Source organism: Haliotis rubra, unplaced genomic scaffold (genome assembly GCF_003918875.1).
Source record: "Haliotis rubra isolate DU_JTF1 unplaced genomic scaffold, ASM391887v1 Scf86, whole genome shotgun sequence".
In the NCBI taxonomy this organism is placed as follows: Eukaryota; Metazoa; Mollusca; class Gastropoda; order Lepetellida; family Haliotidae; genus Haliotis; species Haliotis rubra.
Window position 1 is genome coordinate 752,124 of NW_025767590.1, and position 16,537 is coordinate 768,660.

The window sequence follows — 16,537 nt, forward strand, 5'->3', positions numbered from 1 at the left end:
TTCACCTTTTAAACTTCTTAGAAAAAGCTCATGTTAAGAATTCAACAAAATTTGAATTAAGTCATTAATGTTTGTAATAAAATGGGTTTGTTTTACAATTTTACATTTTTTGTTGTCAAAAGTAGAATTGAATTTGTTGAACAAATCAAATTTACGATCTTTGTAAAAACAGATCTAAGCAAATATTGTTCAGTTCATTATCACAGAATGTGCAAATTCTAAAATGATCAAGTGCAGGAGTGATGTTTGCTGTCCCGCCAGTTTCTATATGTGCAGTGGGAGGATCGGCAACGAAAGTGTCCTCATTTGTCGAGATACAATAGTTCTTATATATGTTTCTACTTGCATGTCTTGTTTAGAAAATGCGCCTGACCTCATATTACATTTTATCATTCCAAAATGCTGTAAATGAACCTTCTTCTCTTCGTCAACCTTTTAAAATATTATTGTCCACTGAACCAGGCGCACGTACGAAGCGAGAAATACAGATTTTTTTATTGCATATATTTTCAATCATGCTGGTTACAGATTTCGTTTTGACGATTAGAACAGTACTTTGGGAAACATGTTCGTGGTCTTTTTGTCATTCAGCAGATCGAGTGCTTGAGTGCACCATGCTCTGTATGAGTTGAGGTATGTTCTTTGGAGGTTGGTGTAGCTGTACCAGATGCTTGGTGGTTCTGGGTCTTGGTTGGACGGTCATGGGTGAGATGGTCATCTTTGCCATAGTAACTACAGATACGAGGCGCCAGTAACTGTTGCTTTTGCCGTGGCAACATACAGGTGTTAAACGATGTATCGGATCATCACACAATTCACAGTGGCAACTCAGACAACTTTGGTCATCTGTGTTGCAGTGGACGAAGAAGGACGAAATGGGTTGGGTCTGCTTCTGCATCAGACTGAAGAGTAAGCTGGGCCCCGTCTCGCATATCGCAAGATTGCGCGCGCAAAGTCAGCCGGGAACTGAAGAGCAGAGCTAGATTGTACACGATGACGTCATAGATCGCGCGCTTCTGTGACGTCATCTACCATTTGCACTACTTTCATTTATACGCGCCATAGTAGTAACATGGTTGACTAAAAGCATGATTCTCAGTCTGTCACTGCTTCTGTGCGCTTCGATCATTTTCCATACTCGGCACTGTGACGTTTGTACACGCGCTCCGATGACGACTCGGGGAACGTGTGATGACGTCATGTATCAGCTCTACGGTACATGTGCAGCCATTACGTCAGGACTAAATGACATCAAAGACATAGAGCGGCCCAGGAATCTTCCAGTTGATGCCAAGGATTGCCAAGGGGTTCAAAACAACACTCAACCAACTGGTTGGATTGTCAAAGGCCAAGCTTTTTTTTTAAATGGTTGTTTGACGTCCCGTTTACAGACGCAGTACTGGCTTTTTCGCACTTGCCATTTCCGTTACTGAACAGTTGATGTGAGCGACTCTGCCTAGAGATAATCACTTCAACTTTGTTTCGACCAAAAATGGCGGTAAAGGTCAATTTATCTATATAGGCGTCCACGAGGATAGTGGTTCTTATTTCTACAATCAGTACCTTGTCAGTGGCCATGTGGACAATCAGTCTTCCCTGAGATGGGTAGGTCTGCAAACTGATGCCCCTGACTGTGTCATGTCAAACGACATTATATTTGGTACCGGTTGGCACCCTGCCAGTCTCTCGGCATTAAGGAAATAAAATAAGGCCAGGTCGACCCGGAGTGGAAACATTTAGTCAGAATATGGTATCAATGTTAAACTGAAGCATGATCTCAGTTGGCTAGAATTGCAAAACCGGCAAAGGTCGGGCGAAAGATCAAAAGCAGTTACACACACATGTATGAAGTAATTTTGACACAATCCTACATGCCATTTCAGATCACCTCTTGGTAAGAACACATTTTAGTTTGAGTTTGAATACATCCCATTAGAATCTTTCGTTCTAGTCTCACTCAGTCCGACATATCAATGATTATTGACTAAAACAAAATACTTGCCCTTCATTCAGACATTCGTATCTCGTCTCGACGTGTGCCGGTAGTTCTGTGTCTCCGACTATGATATAGCAGTGTATATGTTTTCACATCTGTTTCAAGTATTCTTTTTGGACAAATGGGGTGGCCCTGAAAAGGGCCGGTGGAAAAGTGCGAACGTCTTGACAGGACACTTGGATTGAGAGCATCACAGGTCCATGGACTGCTATCGTCAGTCACTAAGGAATCTCCATGGGTTCTTCCATGAGTTCTCGTACCGACAAGACACGTCTGAGCTGACCTTGCATATCCTGTAAACATTGCTGGATACTGATTATGTTGCCATTCAGCAGGGTGAGTCCTGTATGAGGTTGAGGTATCTTCTTTAGAGGTTGGTCAGTAGCTGTAGCTGAACCAGATGTTTGGTGGTTCTGGCTCTTGGTTGGACGGTCATGGGTGAGATGGTCATCTTTGCCATAGTAACATCCGAGATGAGGCCAGTAACTGTGTTTGTTGCCGTGGTAGGTGATGTTATTGTGCTTGTCACAACTGCAGACAAACATGTGCTTCAATGGACATCTGCATAAACGATGTCTCTGTTCATCACACACTTCACAGAAAACTGTATGGCAACACGGACAACGTTGGTCTGTGTTGCAGCGGACGAAGTAGGTCGAACTGGGTGGGGTCTGCATGCTTGGAGCTTCTGTATCAGACTGAAGAACAGAATCAGATTGTATTGATTTATTCAGATGACGCTCCACGTACCTCGATGACGTCATGGGGCACGCGCTTATGTGACGTCATCATCATTTGCGCGCCAATGATGATAATGGGGCACATGCGATGACGTCATATACCCGCGCTACGGAAAGTGCCTTAATTTGCATGCAGCCATGAAGGTTGCAGTTTGGTCCCTCATGTTCCTCGATGACGTCATGGGGCACGCGCTTCTGTGACGTCATCATCCATTTGCGCTCCAAAGATGATTTAATAGCGGAGGGGTTGAGGGAGGTGTGTTGGGATAGTCTTTAAATTTTGTAGAAAACGAAACAATAACAACACCCCACAGTCTCCACGTGGTAATTGTGTTTAGGTTCCCATGCAGCTCCTGCAGACGTATGGTATAGGGTGCCAATTAAGGTACATCTAATCTACAGATGTGTTCCGTGTCGCCACGGTCAGTTGAAATCACGGCGGGGGACACCACAAATGGGCTTCACACATTGTACCTATGTGGGGAATCGAACCGGGTCTTCGGCGTGACGAGCGAACGCTTTAACCACAAGGCTATCCCACCGCCCCTGGGTTTCGCTCAATCAAGTCCCACGATTGTTGCTTCTAATTACAAACATAAACATTCATGTGCCGGGGCATGTTCAATCGAGTATTAACGCGGAACAGGGTGAAAAAGTTATCGAAACTTTTTAAAGTGAGGGACAGAATGGGACAGGCTCATCATAGAGTTTGTAACTGGAACGACCAAGATACAGGGACAGAATGGGGCGGGGTCATCATAGAGTTTGTAACTGGAACGACCAAGATACAGGGACAGAATGGGACAGGCTCATCATAGAGTTTGTAACTGGAACGACCAAGATACAGGGACAGGCTCATTATAGAGATTGTAACTGGAACGACCAAGATACAGGGACAGGCTCATTATAGAGTTTGTAACTGGAACGACCAAGATACAGGGACAGGCTCATCATAGAGTTTGTAACTGGAACGACCAAGATACAGGGACAGAATGGGACAGGCTCATCATAGAGTTTGTAACTGGAACGACCAAGATACAGGGACAGGCTCATTATAGAGATTGTAACTGGAACGACCAAGATACAGGGACAGGCTCATTATAGAGTTTGTAACTGGAACGACCAAGATACAGGGACAGGCTCATTATAGAGTTTGTAACTGGAACGACCAAGATAAAGGGACAGAATGGGACAGGCTCATCACAGAGTTTGTAACTGGAACGACCAAGATTCTATGAGATCGACAGAACGTTAAACGCGCACAACAACGATAAAACTAGTCTGCCAAACAGACCAAATGTATCCAATGCAGCTCATGCAAGTCTAGAGTATGTGGCAAGTCTAACAGGTTTATGAACATAATTTAGAAACCATTTCATTTTCTGTAAAAAGGTTCATTTCAGAGACCATAATATGGTAGATGGATAAAACCACCTTGGTGCTTGTTCGGGACCCGCTTCGGGTAAAAGGCATCCTTTCGAATCGTTAAGAAAACTTGTCAGACTAAGAACACGCGATTATATCGTGATGGCAAATTACTGCACGGGAAATATTTACCTGCGATTTGCCGTTAACTGATCTTATGTATTCTATGTCTCGCGATTAATGGATTCTGTATCTCGTGATTTATTAAAATGGTAACAACAGGAACGACAATGTCACGACAGTCACCGCCATCTCGACTGCTGTCAGAATTCTCTCAAGTTTCGGGGATGCATATCTGACCTTTCGAAATTTAATCGGCGCCCATGTCATCAGAGAAGAGATGGATCTCAAACTCCCAAGGTGTAGGGGATCCAGCGCCTTCACGGAGAGCGGAAGCCTCATGCCGCATCAGACCAAACATCTTAGATGGTACATGTATTTGTGTTTACCCTGCCTGGCGCTGGGCAGTAAAGGTGGATAAACTAAGGACGGGTCGGCTGTATTGATATTAAGCTGCGACATATCATCTGTTTGGTGGTACTATACAAACTCAGTAAAGGTCGGAACAAGAACAAGTGGCTGAACACTTGTGATAAAATCTTGAATACGACCTTAAGCCCTCAGCTCACTACTGAGTGCGACCACATTTTGCATAGCGTTTGAATAAAATTCAATTGTTTAGCATATATTATTTGAATTTTTCGTCTTTGTCTTTCTGAGTCCGACATATCAATGCTTACTGACTTACTTAACAAAACTCCTTCTTTATTCAGGCATTCGGCGGGATCGGGTGGTCAAGCTCGCTGGCTTGGTTGACACATGTCATCGGTTCCCAATTGCGCAGATCGATGGTCATGCTGTTGGTCACTGGATTGTCTGATCCAGACTCGATTATTTACAGACCGCTGCCATATAGCTCGAATAGTGTTGGGTGCGACGTAAAACTAAACTCACTCACTCAGACATTCGGATATTCGGTGACATATATCAGTAACCCGTTGATCGATGCTCATGCTGTTGATCACTGGGTTGGTCTTATTCTGACATCATTATTTACAAACCGACGCCATATAGCTTGAATATAGCTAAGTGCGGCGTTAAGCAACAAACCAACAAGTAGCTCTGTGTCTCGAACGACTGAAGGGTCGTTGTTCCCAACAATCTCTCTATTGTCTTCTCCCGACTCAATTATCCGATTATTTGCAGGTCCTATACAGCTCTGCTGTTGCCTCAAGCGGACTTAACATACAAACAAGTCGAATGAAGATTTTCCTGTTATTCATACTGTCAGTCCGCATCAACGTGAGTCACTTCTTCCTGAATAGGCGATATGAGTGAGTATGTATGGTTTTACGCCGCCTTTAGCAATATTCCGTCCGTTCTGGGGACACCAGAAATGGGCTTCACACATTGTACAATTAAGGGGGAATCGAACCCGGGTCCTCAGAGTGTCGAGCGGATGCTTTAACCACTAGTATACAGAATGTACAGAATGTATTTCAGTTTAGAGGGTGTTTTTTACTGACTTAAGTCAAGCATCTTCTAGTTAAGCCTACCCGTATACCCATGCAGTCTAGCGTCCGCCCGGAGAGCGGAAGGTCGCGGGTTCGATCCCCGACCGCGTCATACCAAAAGACATTAAAATATGGTATTTGTTGGTCCCTGCCTGGCGCTCGGCAATTATGGGTACAACAAGGACTGGTCGGCTCGGAGTCAGTATAATGTGTCTGAGTGGGGTATTCATGCTTCACTGCGGCATGGTATCTCAGTGGGCTAGCACTATAAAACCAGCTTCAGTCTGGGCTAGTACAAGCAGGCGCACATACACATACACACGCATGCACGTCGTCATATGAGCGAAATATTCTCAAGCACGACGTTAAACCCATTTTCACCTCACCTCACCCATGAAGTCTTAAGATTTAAGTCAGAAATTGCTAAAACTCAAGCCTAACCTGCTTAATGAATATCACTTAAGTAAAAACTTAAGTAAAAAGGATAAAAAGTTTTATTTCAGACTTAAGTTCTTTTCTGAATACCACCCCTAGGTGTACAAACATATTAACACGAAACTGCAACCAAAAAAACGCTTTATGTTAGTATTCAAGCAACTATTAACATTCATATCTCACATGCAAAGAACAGTTATCAGCTCCAACGTAACCTGCGGTTATTGTGTTACATACGGCTGTTGTGCCCTTAAACGCACAATGGTCTTAAGTGCACAGAAATCGTGAATATTCATGAGTCGGCGGAGCTTATGTCACTACGTCACATACACGGCACCAACATACGGCGCTAGTTTCATATCCGACGCGTATTACAAGAAATACGACATAACGCGTTGACCACTAATCTTCATTCACCCATCCTTGAAATGCTTGCTCCTACAAGTATTATTACCCAAGTATTTTAAGATCGTGGTTCAAAGCATGATCTATCTTTTGAGTATGTGAACAAATCTTCGCTAAATAAGTGTATCTATATGAAACGTATTTTTGGAGTTTTAGATTTTTTTAGGGACAGAATTGTTAGCCACAGATGTAGTGTTATATCAAAGTCGATAATTGCATTGAAGTGGTTTGTTTATTTCTCATTGTATACAGCGTAAATTATATTTATGATTTCAGTTCAAAGTTTAAAATATTTATGAAGGTAAAGTACATCGGGCAATGGAGGCTTGACTTTGGGAAGAATATCCTGTGGTAGAGCTATGTCAACGAGCGTCCCTCCACTTCATGCGGTCACTGCAGTTGACATATGTCACGTGACGTGCTTCACTCAGGAAAACATCTGTTTTTGTGAGTTGCGTTTGGGTCGTGATGTGTAAATGCTGTCTGCTGTCGGCGATGTTGCGCCGATAGTGAAGCGGAATGAAGTTTCAGACACTGCGTGAGGTCAGAATAGTCTGAATCAACACGTGGGCCACACTGCAAAACGGGAAATGTTTTGCATCACAATGTGGTTCAATGTACGGCAGCCCGTATTGGTAGTAATCTTCGACGCGTATTCTGAAAGTAGGCGAATAGGTATATATTACCTTCCACCGTAGCCATCAGTAATGAAGTCTGTATTTGACGGAGGTATGCCATGTATCTAGCCTGGACTAGACACGCCTGTGATCGATAATATGAGTCATAACCAGCACATCTGAACTGATGAATGAATTGGACAGAACTCGGCACACAACAATTAGACATTTGAAAAGACGTTATCCTTGCATTATCACGGTTAGCATTTTACGATATCTTAAAAGTAAATTTAAAAAAACATAACATAAAATCCACCTGGTATTTTTGCAAGAATTGTTTCACATCGGGCAAAATAATGGGCAGATCTTTCACTTTATTACCAGAGAACTTCCGGGTAGGTCCTTGACTGCTGCAGTCTTCATTTTATCACAAATACGTGTTAAGATGTCTCATATATAATTAAGTGTACAAATCACTTCGAAACACGCCAGGAAATATGAATTAAATGTGTAACGGACCTTTTACATTAGTTTTAAAAAAAATCATATTGGAAACAGAGACTGTTTCCGGTCTAGGTACGACCAAAGATCATTCACCGATATATGGTCTCTGGTACGACCAGGCTGGGACTCCAATGTAAAACGACACCAGTGACACCTATGGTGAGGCTCATCGTTCATGCTGTCCCTTGTCCAGATTCGATTTATAACACAGGCTGTCGTGATCAATATGTTTGTGTTGCTGAGTATGTCTAAATAACATTCCCTCCTCCGAGTTATGTGGGCAATGTCACGTCGAACGAATGCTTCCCTTAATAATCGTTCCCATAATTCCTTTCAACCGTATAATTTCTGTATCTCAGATTGTAGACATGGAAACAAGAGAGAAATGTGTTGATTGGGAAACCGAGACGCTCTGAAACATCTCTTCAATAACGATGTTTTTATAATCCGAAGATTCGTGACTATACCATAATGGCACACGACCCTGGGCACCTTGGTGCCTACGCTGACTTAGAGGAACAATGGCCTAACTTATCTCACTAATTCTGTAATTGCCAAGCGAGGCTTATGACCTTTCGTGCTTTTACTTTCTTAAATCACGAAATGTACAAATTTATCTAAAACTCCAAATAATTGTTTGTGTACATGAGAAATCCAATGGCTATTACGGGTGTGAGATGGGGTCCCGGAAACGCGCTTGTCGGAAGAGGCGGTATTTTGTCCATGTTAGGCTTCCGTAGTATAGCGAGGACACACCCACGCGCGAAAGCGATTCATTGGACTCGCGACTTTCAGCCTGGGACAGCACAGCGACAGACAGTTTGCAACTTCAGCTGAAGGTAAGGGTTTAGATTATTGCAGATGTAACTACAAACTATCACTACTAGCTCCACAATAGGAATCTTACATCATTTTAAACAGGCTTTGTCTGTTTCTTTTAGTTTGTGGCGTAATGCAGTGCTGACGGGCTGCAAGCAACAAGTTGCGGTGCATCTTGGCATGAAATGATCCCCGTCAAGTCTTTGTTAGATCTTGTTAATGCGATTCGTTTCAACCCAGATACACTGATAAGAATGATACCATATCACAAATGCTTCCTTCTCAGGTCTCAATGTGTTAATTCACATATTTTATGACATATCCGTATGGCATTTGGTGACATTTTCTCAAAGCCGTGTAAATCGTCCCTTGTTTACTAAAGTTTATCCATTTCTGCTTGGCTTGCTTTTCAAGGCTACGCCTGTTGACGCTTTGCTCTTTGTAAGCTCGGGGGTATTTAAAAGCATTAGACAGTATGAGCAGAAGAATTGTGGTTTTGTAGTAAATATTGGGAGATTTTATCAGTGTTGCGTAAAACACATAACCCTTCAACTATGCCTGTCACTGATGGAATGTTTAAAGACAAAAGACAACTTTGCATAAGGCTTGCCTCGTTCATTGTTTACATTACTTGTCAGTGTAGGGATGTATGGTTGCCTGAAACACATTTCAAATTATAACTATACAATTAGGAAACTGCTATTTTATTTTTAGTCTAAACATTGAGTTATATAGAAAATTAGAATTGATATGAACAACCTTATGAATTCTCAGATTTTGCATGCTATATTGTCATTGACCTTTGACCAAAAAAAACTGGCAGTAATGTTTCTCTGTCAAAGGTTAATTCATATTTTTAATTTTGTCACCCCATCACATTTCCTCCATGTACATGGTGACAGACAACAAACCCAGCTCAAATGGCAGCCTAAAGGTCATAGTTGAACACATACGCATTTTGTGAGTCAGCTTGCCTTGGCGGATGTCTGCAACTGTTTGATAACGTACCGTGTCGGCTTACCCGGAGGACCTCTCTCAAGAGGAAGAGCTAATTTGTCACTTTCTTGATGTGCACCATACAAAGCAGTTTATGACTGTATGTCCAACTTTGGTAGGCTGTGTGTTAGGACATTCACTTGGGATGACAAAGAGAAGACTTATGAATCCCCATATGGAGACAGCATGTGGAAACCATTCTTGGAATTCCTGTCATAGTAAACTGGCTTATTTTATGACGTAGCCAGCAATGTTCCAACTTGATATGTTATATGACTGAAATTATGAAGACAGTACTATTATAAACTTCTGCCCAGAGTGGGCAGTAACTTTATCATGTTTATGCTCTTGAGAGGGCGAGGACAGAGCCTTGATATAAGCTTGAATGACTGAGAGGTTACACTTTTGAGAGAGACTGCATCTATGGCTCTCAAGAGGCCCTGAGCTCATATCCTTAAAAACTCTTGTCTTGTCAAATCTTGTCTTAAAAGAGCTCTTGAATGAGCTTATGCTCGGGGGTGTGACCCAGAGCTTATACTCTTGAAAGAGACCTCTGAGTTTATAAATGCTCTTGAGAGGGGTCTCGGCCTTGTGTAGACTAATGCTTAGCCTCTGAATATTTAAGAAATACAGTTCGCTGTACCACCATGTATAGTGTAATAAACCACACTTTTGCCCTGAACTATTATAGTTAAAGTACGAGGACGCTTGCATCCGAGTGCTTTAACGTTATAATAGTTCAGGGCGAAAGTGTGCTTTATTACACTATACATGGTGGTAGAGCGAACTGTATTTCTTTTCTAAGATGCCAATTGTAATACTTTCTAAGGATAATTACGATTAATTTAAGACAGAAAACAAACGACGGTGTCGGTGACCTAAATTAAGAATGCTCGCACAGGGCTAACTGGTGCGCTGTTCTGTTGATGTGTCTGCCCCCCCCCTACGTTAAGACGAGCGTTACCAGAAAAAAACAAATGATAACAGGTTGATGACGGTTTACGTTTGGATTAAATATCTTCTCTGAATTATTTCAATTACATCTGTCATTAACGTAAACCATATGGGGCAATGTGAACGTCGCATTTCTACTACCAACGTAAGTTTAGATCAGTACATCCAGATGAAGCTGAGTAGTCAAGCGACATTCCACGATTGCATTGTGGGAATGTAAACATTGCGAACGTTACCGTGTCGCTGAAAACTTGTGAGTCGAATTGACACATTTTAACCGTCGTAAAACATAAACGTACTGTTTCCACCAGTGTTGTTAGCTGAGTGAAGCAACTGCAAACCAAGAAACGTGATGCAACGGAGTAGTTTACTGTAGGAGGCCGTACGAGGCGATGACAACTGACATGGATCGTGACGTCGCTTACATTGTGACGTAATGTAAAATGGTTCGATTACGAGGGGGCAGACTAGAATGGCGCAGTGACGGGATAATGTCATTCAATTGTTACGTCATCAAAAAACTATACCTTTATTGTCTGATAATGTATTTATTTTTTTTCGATTGTTCTAACCGCTAGGCATCTTAGAAATATATATTATTTTGATAGTAACAAATAAACCCATTTAAATTGTAAGGGAGCCCCAGTGAGTTGGGAGATTTCGACTTGTTTCATTGAGGGCTTTAGCATTGAAGGGAAGGGAAGGCCAGGCAGTAGGGAAAATAATGTGGTTCAGGGACAGTGAGACAGACTAGACCTTGAGCAGAAATATTCCTTTAATACTATTTAGAAAAGTAAAAGTACTTGTTTTGAATCCCCCAAATAAAGGGTGTTACAAGACTGGCAAGTGCTGCTAATAACATACTTGGTATTAAAATTCCTTTACACAGATCACTTTGCTAGGTTACTTACTTTAATGATTAGATGAGGAAACGTGAGCAGGACGTCAGCTGATTAAACCCGTTGAGTCATCACCTGCTTCAGTACTACAGCCAAATTACAAAATTTTATCCTACAAATGGGAAACAAAGTGTGCTAATCATGCTGGTGTAACTTACAAACGTTTCACAACAGATGGAATGTTGTGCATGCCTTTGATTGTGTTTGAGTCGTCTGAATAAGTGGTTGGAGTTTGTTTATTATGTATGTGGTTTGTTTTTTGTAAAAGAATATATTTTGGATGTGTGTTCAATTTGTTTTAAGTTTTTAAGAAACATTGAGTGTTTCACATGAATTTGGAGGTATCTTACCCATCTGAATGCTTCAGTATAATGTGAAGGTAGATTATTCAGTTATTGTTCGGAATGTTTCAGTTATTGTTCGGAATGTTTCAGCTATTGTTCAGAATGTTACAGGTTACAGGTCAACATTCCAGAATAATTTAAAGGCTTCAAATTCTTTTAAGTGTTTACGATTTCTAAATGTCTTTCAGTTTCAGCTCTGTACTTTTAGGAAGTACAGTAACCTTCCTCCGACTTAAGTAGGTTATGTTGTCAGCCAGGTTTGTTTAGGCTACTTTGAATGTGTCTTTCAAATATTGGCTCATCTAGGTCAGCCAAACAGCGTCAACATGTGCACATGTGTATAAAACTGCCTTTCAATATGTTGAACTTGGATTGTTCCATTTTGTTAGTTAAATCAGTAAATGTCTACAGTCATGAATGGAATCCATCAAAGATGGACATAATGGAGTAAGGCAAAGGGTCATGTTACCCCTGCTGTGCACTCATATACTTGCTCAGGTGGTGACACTAGGTTTATTGAGAATGCAAGTTCAGTGCCTTTCGACTGACTGACTGACTGAGTTTAGTTTTACGCCGCTTTTAGCAATATTCCAGCAATATCATGGCGGGGGACGCCTTTCGAGGGCTATCAGGCATAAAATATAATTGTTTGTTTAAAGAATGCCACTGAAAGAAGTTATTTGTTTGTTATTTACCACTCAAGAAGTTGTTTGTTTGAAATTGGGATTTTGAAAACCTTTCTTTTATAATTTCTTTAACTTTGCATTCAGTTAGTTTCTGTAGCCTATCTTGACATTATGATTGTATGTAGGACTGTGCAGTACTACCCGTATACCACCAATCAGAGCTCCAGATAAGATTTACCTCATGTGGGTACTGTACCCACTGTAATTGTTTGGAGTGGGTATTATGAATGTTGAGTGGGTATTTCATTTTCCGTTACCCACTGCTTTCAATTATGTGCGTATTTCAGTCGTTTTACTCACCTATGTATATGTCATTGAGTAAGTTTACTAAGCAGGTATGTTCTGCCTTATGTCATACCTAATCAAAACCAACTTTAATATAATGGAAATGATTTCATAAAAAATCACTCATCCTATACTGACAGTACAACACTTGTCCTATACTAACAGTACAACTTGATAGCAGTCGATGTCTTTTTCATTACGCAAGCGATTGTTATAAATATATTCCGTACGCATTTGTTATAAACTTTTTGCGTATCTAACATTCTAAATGCGTAATTGATATGCAACAATTAATTATTCAATGCGTAATTGGAAATTATCTATGCATATTTTACCCGGATACGCAGCTTATCTGGGCCTCTGACCCACAATGAACTTTTCAAATGATACACATTTCATTATCTGTCATTATTATTTGGTACAAAAATGGAACAAGTTCTGTGATTATCTCCATGGTTTTGTCTAAAATCTACACAGGCTTTCATTCACAAATGATGTTTCCCTTCGTAATTAATTGACATAATACAACCTTTGTGTGATGGGTGTTGTCTTGTATCATATCACTACCTTATTGATGCCATAAATGTTGTATCAAGTCAGGTGTCAAGTGTTCACATGTATGAAATATCATATCGCTATTTACATATTTATTGTCCCTGGTGTTAATTCATTAAGTGTAATATTACTCACTACCTTTCAAAACTTACTGTTTCGTACATGAAGTATAGAGCAAAGTGTATCTTACAGCCCCAATCCTATGGTAAAAGTCCAAGTGTGAAGTGACACTTAGATCAGTGGAAATGTAAAAGTGCTCACAGATGACTCATCAGGGTAAATGCAAATTAGGTTACAGTACTTTCCTTGTTTAAGGATCATGCCTTATTTTGCCTTGTGTCACTTTCCTTTTAGACATATTAAGTAGTTAATGAGACCTTTTTTTAGTTCTTCATCAGGTTAACAATGGATGATAGGAAGTAACTCTTAGTCACAGATGAGGGTCACCATGGCTACTCGCTATGGCAACTTCAGTGCTATGTTGTTTCCACAATAGACTCTCATGAAGAAAGTATTTTGACAATTTTTTTGATTGAGAGTTAAATTAAAGGTGTCCTTGTTGCGTTAATCATGCTAATGTTTAGGTAAACCTTCTAATAACAAAGGCATGGATGACAGTAAACATCATGGACCCTACAAGACGAATCATTAACAGAAAAGTGAGAAAGTAAACCATGTTGGAGTGTGTTGTTTCATTAGTTGCTTGTTGTAAGTTGTTAGATACTGAATGGTCGGCTACTTCTCAGAAAGTTAATTTGACTTTATTTTAAGGGTAATGAATGGATAATTTGACTTTATTTTAAGGGTAATGAATGGTCGGCTACTTCTGTAAAGGTTATGAATGGTAGGCTACTTCTTTAAAGGGTAATGAATGGTCGGCTACTTCTTTAAAGGGTAATGAATGGTCGGCTACTTCTTTAAAGGTAATGAATGGTCGGCTACTTCTTTAAAGGGTAATGAATGGTCGGCTACTTCTTTAAAGGGTAATGAATGGTCGGCTACTTCTTTAAAGGGTAATGAATGGTCGGCTACTTCTTTAAAGGGTAATGAATGGTCGGCTACTTCTCAGCAACGAGAGGTTAGTCGTAAGATGAGTAATGGAAGAGGCTTTGTTTAATGCTTGTGGGTAATACAGGGTCGTGGTTTGAAAAAACAACATGGTAGTATTTCTAACAAATGAAAGTTTAGTCTCTTATAGGTACAAGAAAATACATTTCCCTTGGACAGCACCTGTGGTGTTCATTGTGTCATTTAACTGGACATCTGTGTGCATTCCATTGGTACTCAGACAACAGGACATATTCAGACGAGGTTTTTATCAATGTGTTGAAGGCGTGGGCGCAAGGTCAGAAGTGTTTATGACCCGACAGTTTTATGATATCTGTGATTGAGGAGAGTTGGCTGCCCACTGATCAGGTTTGTGTTTTATTGATCATAATGATGACAAATGTGATCTGCACGAACCACTGACACCTGTGTCGATCAGTTTTATGAAGGGATTGTCTGTTATCATTATATTAAGCAGCAATATGTTTATAACGAATTGCTTTGTATTTAAGATACTTTACATAAACCATTACATTTACATGTTTAATTAGCAGCCATACATTCCATTGGCTCTTGTAATAAGAAGGAGGAGCAGAGGAATAATACATATTAGTTTACTTTGATGGGTAGTAAACTAATTTTATTTGCAAAATTGTGTTTTAAACAAAGTGTATGATTGGGTTACTTTCAAAAGAATAATTTTATGCTTAATCAAAGGTACAGATAAGCTACGTTATCTGCGTAAATTACGCAAATATTTATGTGAAAACTCAATTCCTATTAAGTCTATTGCGTACAAGTACGCTTGAAGTTTCGTAAATACTCAATAAATGTGATCTTACATGCGTACACACAGAAATGTCATATCGTAGCTTGCGTACCAGATAAAATAACTGAAGTATATTGAGAGGTTATATTTCAGGACATGAACTTGACAACTTGCAGTCTTTCTTATTGTTTCCCATCTTACAGATCAAATGTAAATCACAAACACTAACATTTAAATTTTATATTTTTTAAATTAATGAAAAAATGGCAAAATACTCAATTGAGTTTGAGTGAGGTGAGTACAATTTATGACCCAAAAGGTTATCTGTAGCTCTGCTTCATGATTGTGAGGTATAGGAGGACATGAAAGTTGAACTGGGATAAGGTTGACGCAGGAACATAGCTTTTTAAAAAAACACAACCGGGAAATATTTCATTCATGTATTACGATATGTTAAACATTTACAGTTTAAAGCCAAACACAATGCAGATTGTCTGAGGAGATTAAGACAGTTTTAAAAAATGCGTGGAAGTTTTGAGAGTGAAGGAGTGATAGTCAAACATAGGCAATTTACTCTGAGGACAAAACAAACACGGGACACCAGGCAAACAAGAGAAACGTGAAGTGGAGAATACGTTATCCCAAATTCGAATACGAACACCTGCCACAAGCAGTTTTCTTTATGGGACAATCACGTAACCCAGGCCCGAGGTGTGAAGAGCCTTCTGACTTACCGTGTTCCTATTGCGGGCTTTGTTGGTTTTACATCCCATTTCCGCTGAACCCATTAATGAATATAGAAAGAAGTCTTTAACTTACGGGTGTGGCAGTTTGTGAAAATATTGCAATTATCATATATTTGTGGCAGGTATGGTCAGGTGAATTTTAATTGATTTTTCATTCAGTATTGTTGCGTTCATGTAGTGTCAGTGTGCGTGCGTGTGTGTGTGTGTGTGTGTGTGTGGTTGCATGCTCTCATGATTGCTTGTGCTTGTGTTTTGGGTCATGCAGTTGAGCATGGATCCCCAACTCTGATACAGGTGAGATACAGGCTAGGCCAATGCTTAGTCTCTGAATATATATAATTTTGATAGAAACAAACAATTTTTTTTAAATTGAAGAGGAGCCCCAGTGAGATGGGAGATTTTTAGGAAAGTTAGACTTGCTTCATACACTGCAGAATGGGCTAGTGAGAAGGGAAAATAATGCGGTTCAGTGACTGTGAGACAGACTAACTCCAGGCCAGCCAGTCCTTGTTTTATCCCCTGGCATCGTTTAACATCTTTTTGTGTACCATGGCCAGATCAAACCCCCCACCTTCCATTTTCTGGGCAGAAGCTCTGTCCACTTTGTCAAGACAAAAGCGGTGCCATTTTGAGAATGTGTAGATATCTCTCCAAGTATTATATTTAAGTGGTAATAATTTTAAAATGTTAATATTCTTTAACATTCTTATCATGTTGGATAGAAAGAATAAATGTTATGGGTTATTTTCAATTCTTTTAACAGTGTTTTTTCACCATTTATTCATTACTGATGTTCAATAG

The 16,537-nt window shown here is 40.2% G+C and overlaps 1 protein-coding gene across 1 annotated transcript in view; it reads left to right on the forward strand.

Annotated features, from left to right (window-relative positions):
- The first annotated feature begins 8,345 nt into the window (after positions 1-8,345).
- LOC124262918 (thymosin beta-like) overlaps positions 8,346-16,537 on the forward strand; it is a 63,804-nt gene continuing 55,612 nt past the window's right edge. Inside the window, exon 1 of the mRNA XM_046697519.1 lies at positions 8,346-8,475. The gene's annotated coding sequence lies outside the window, so the exon portion shown is untranslated. The remainder of the gene's footprint in view (positions 8,476-16,537) is intronic.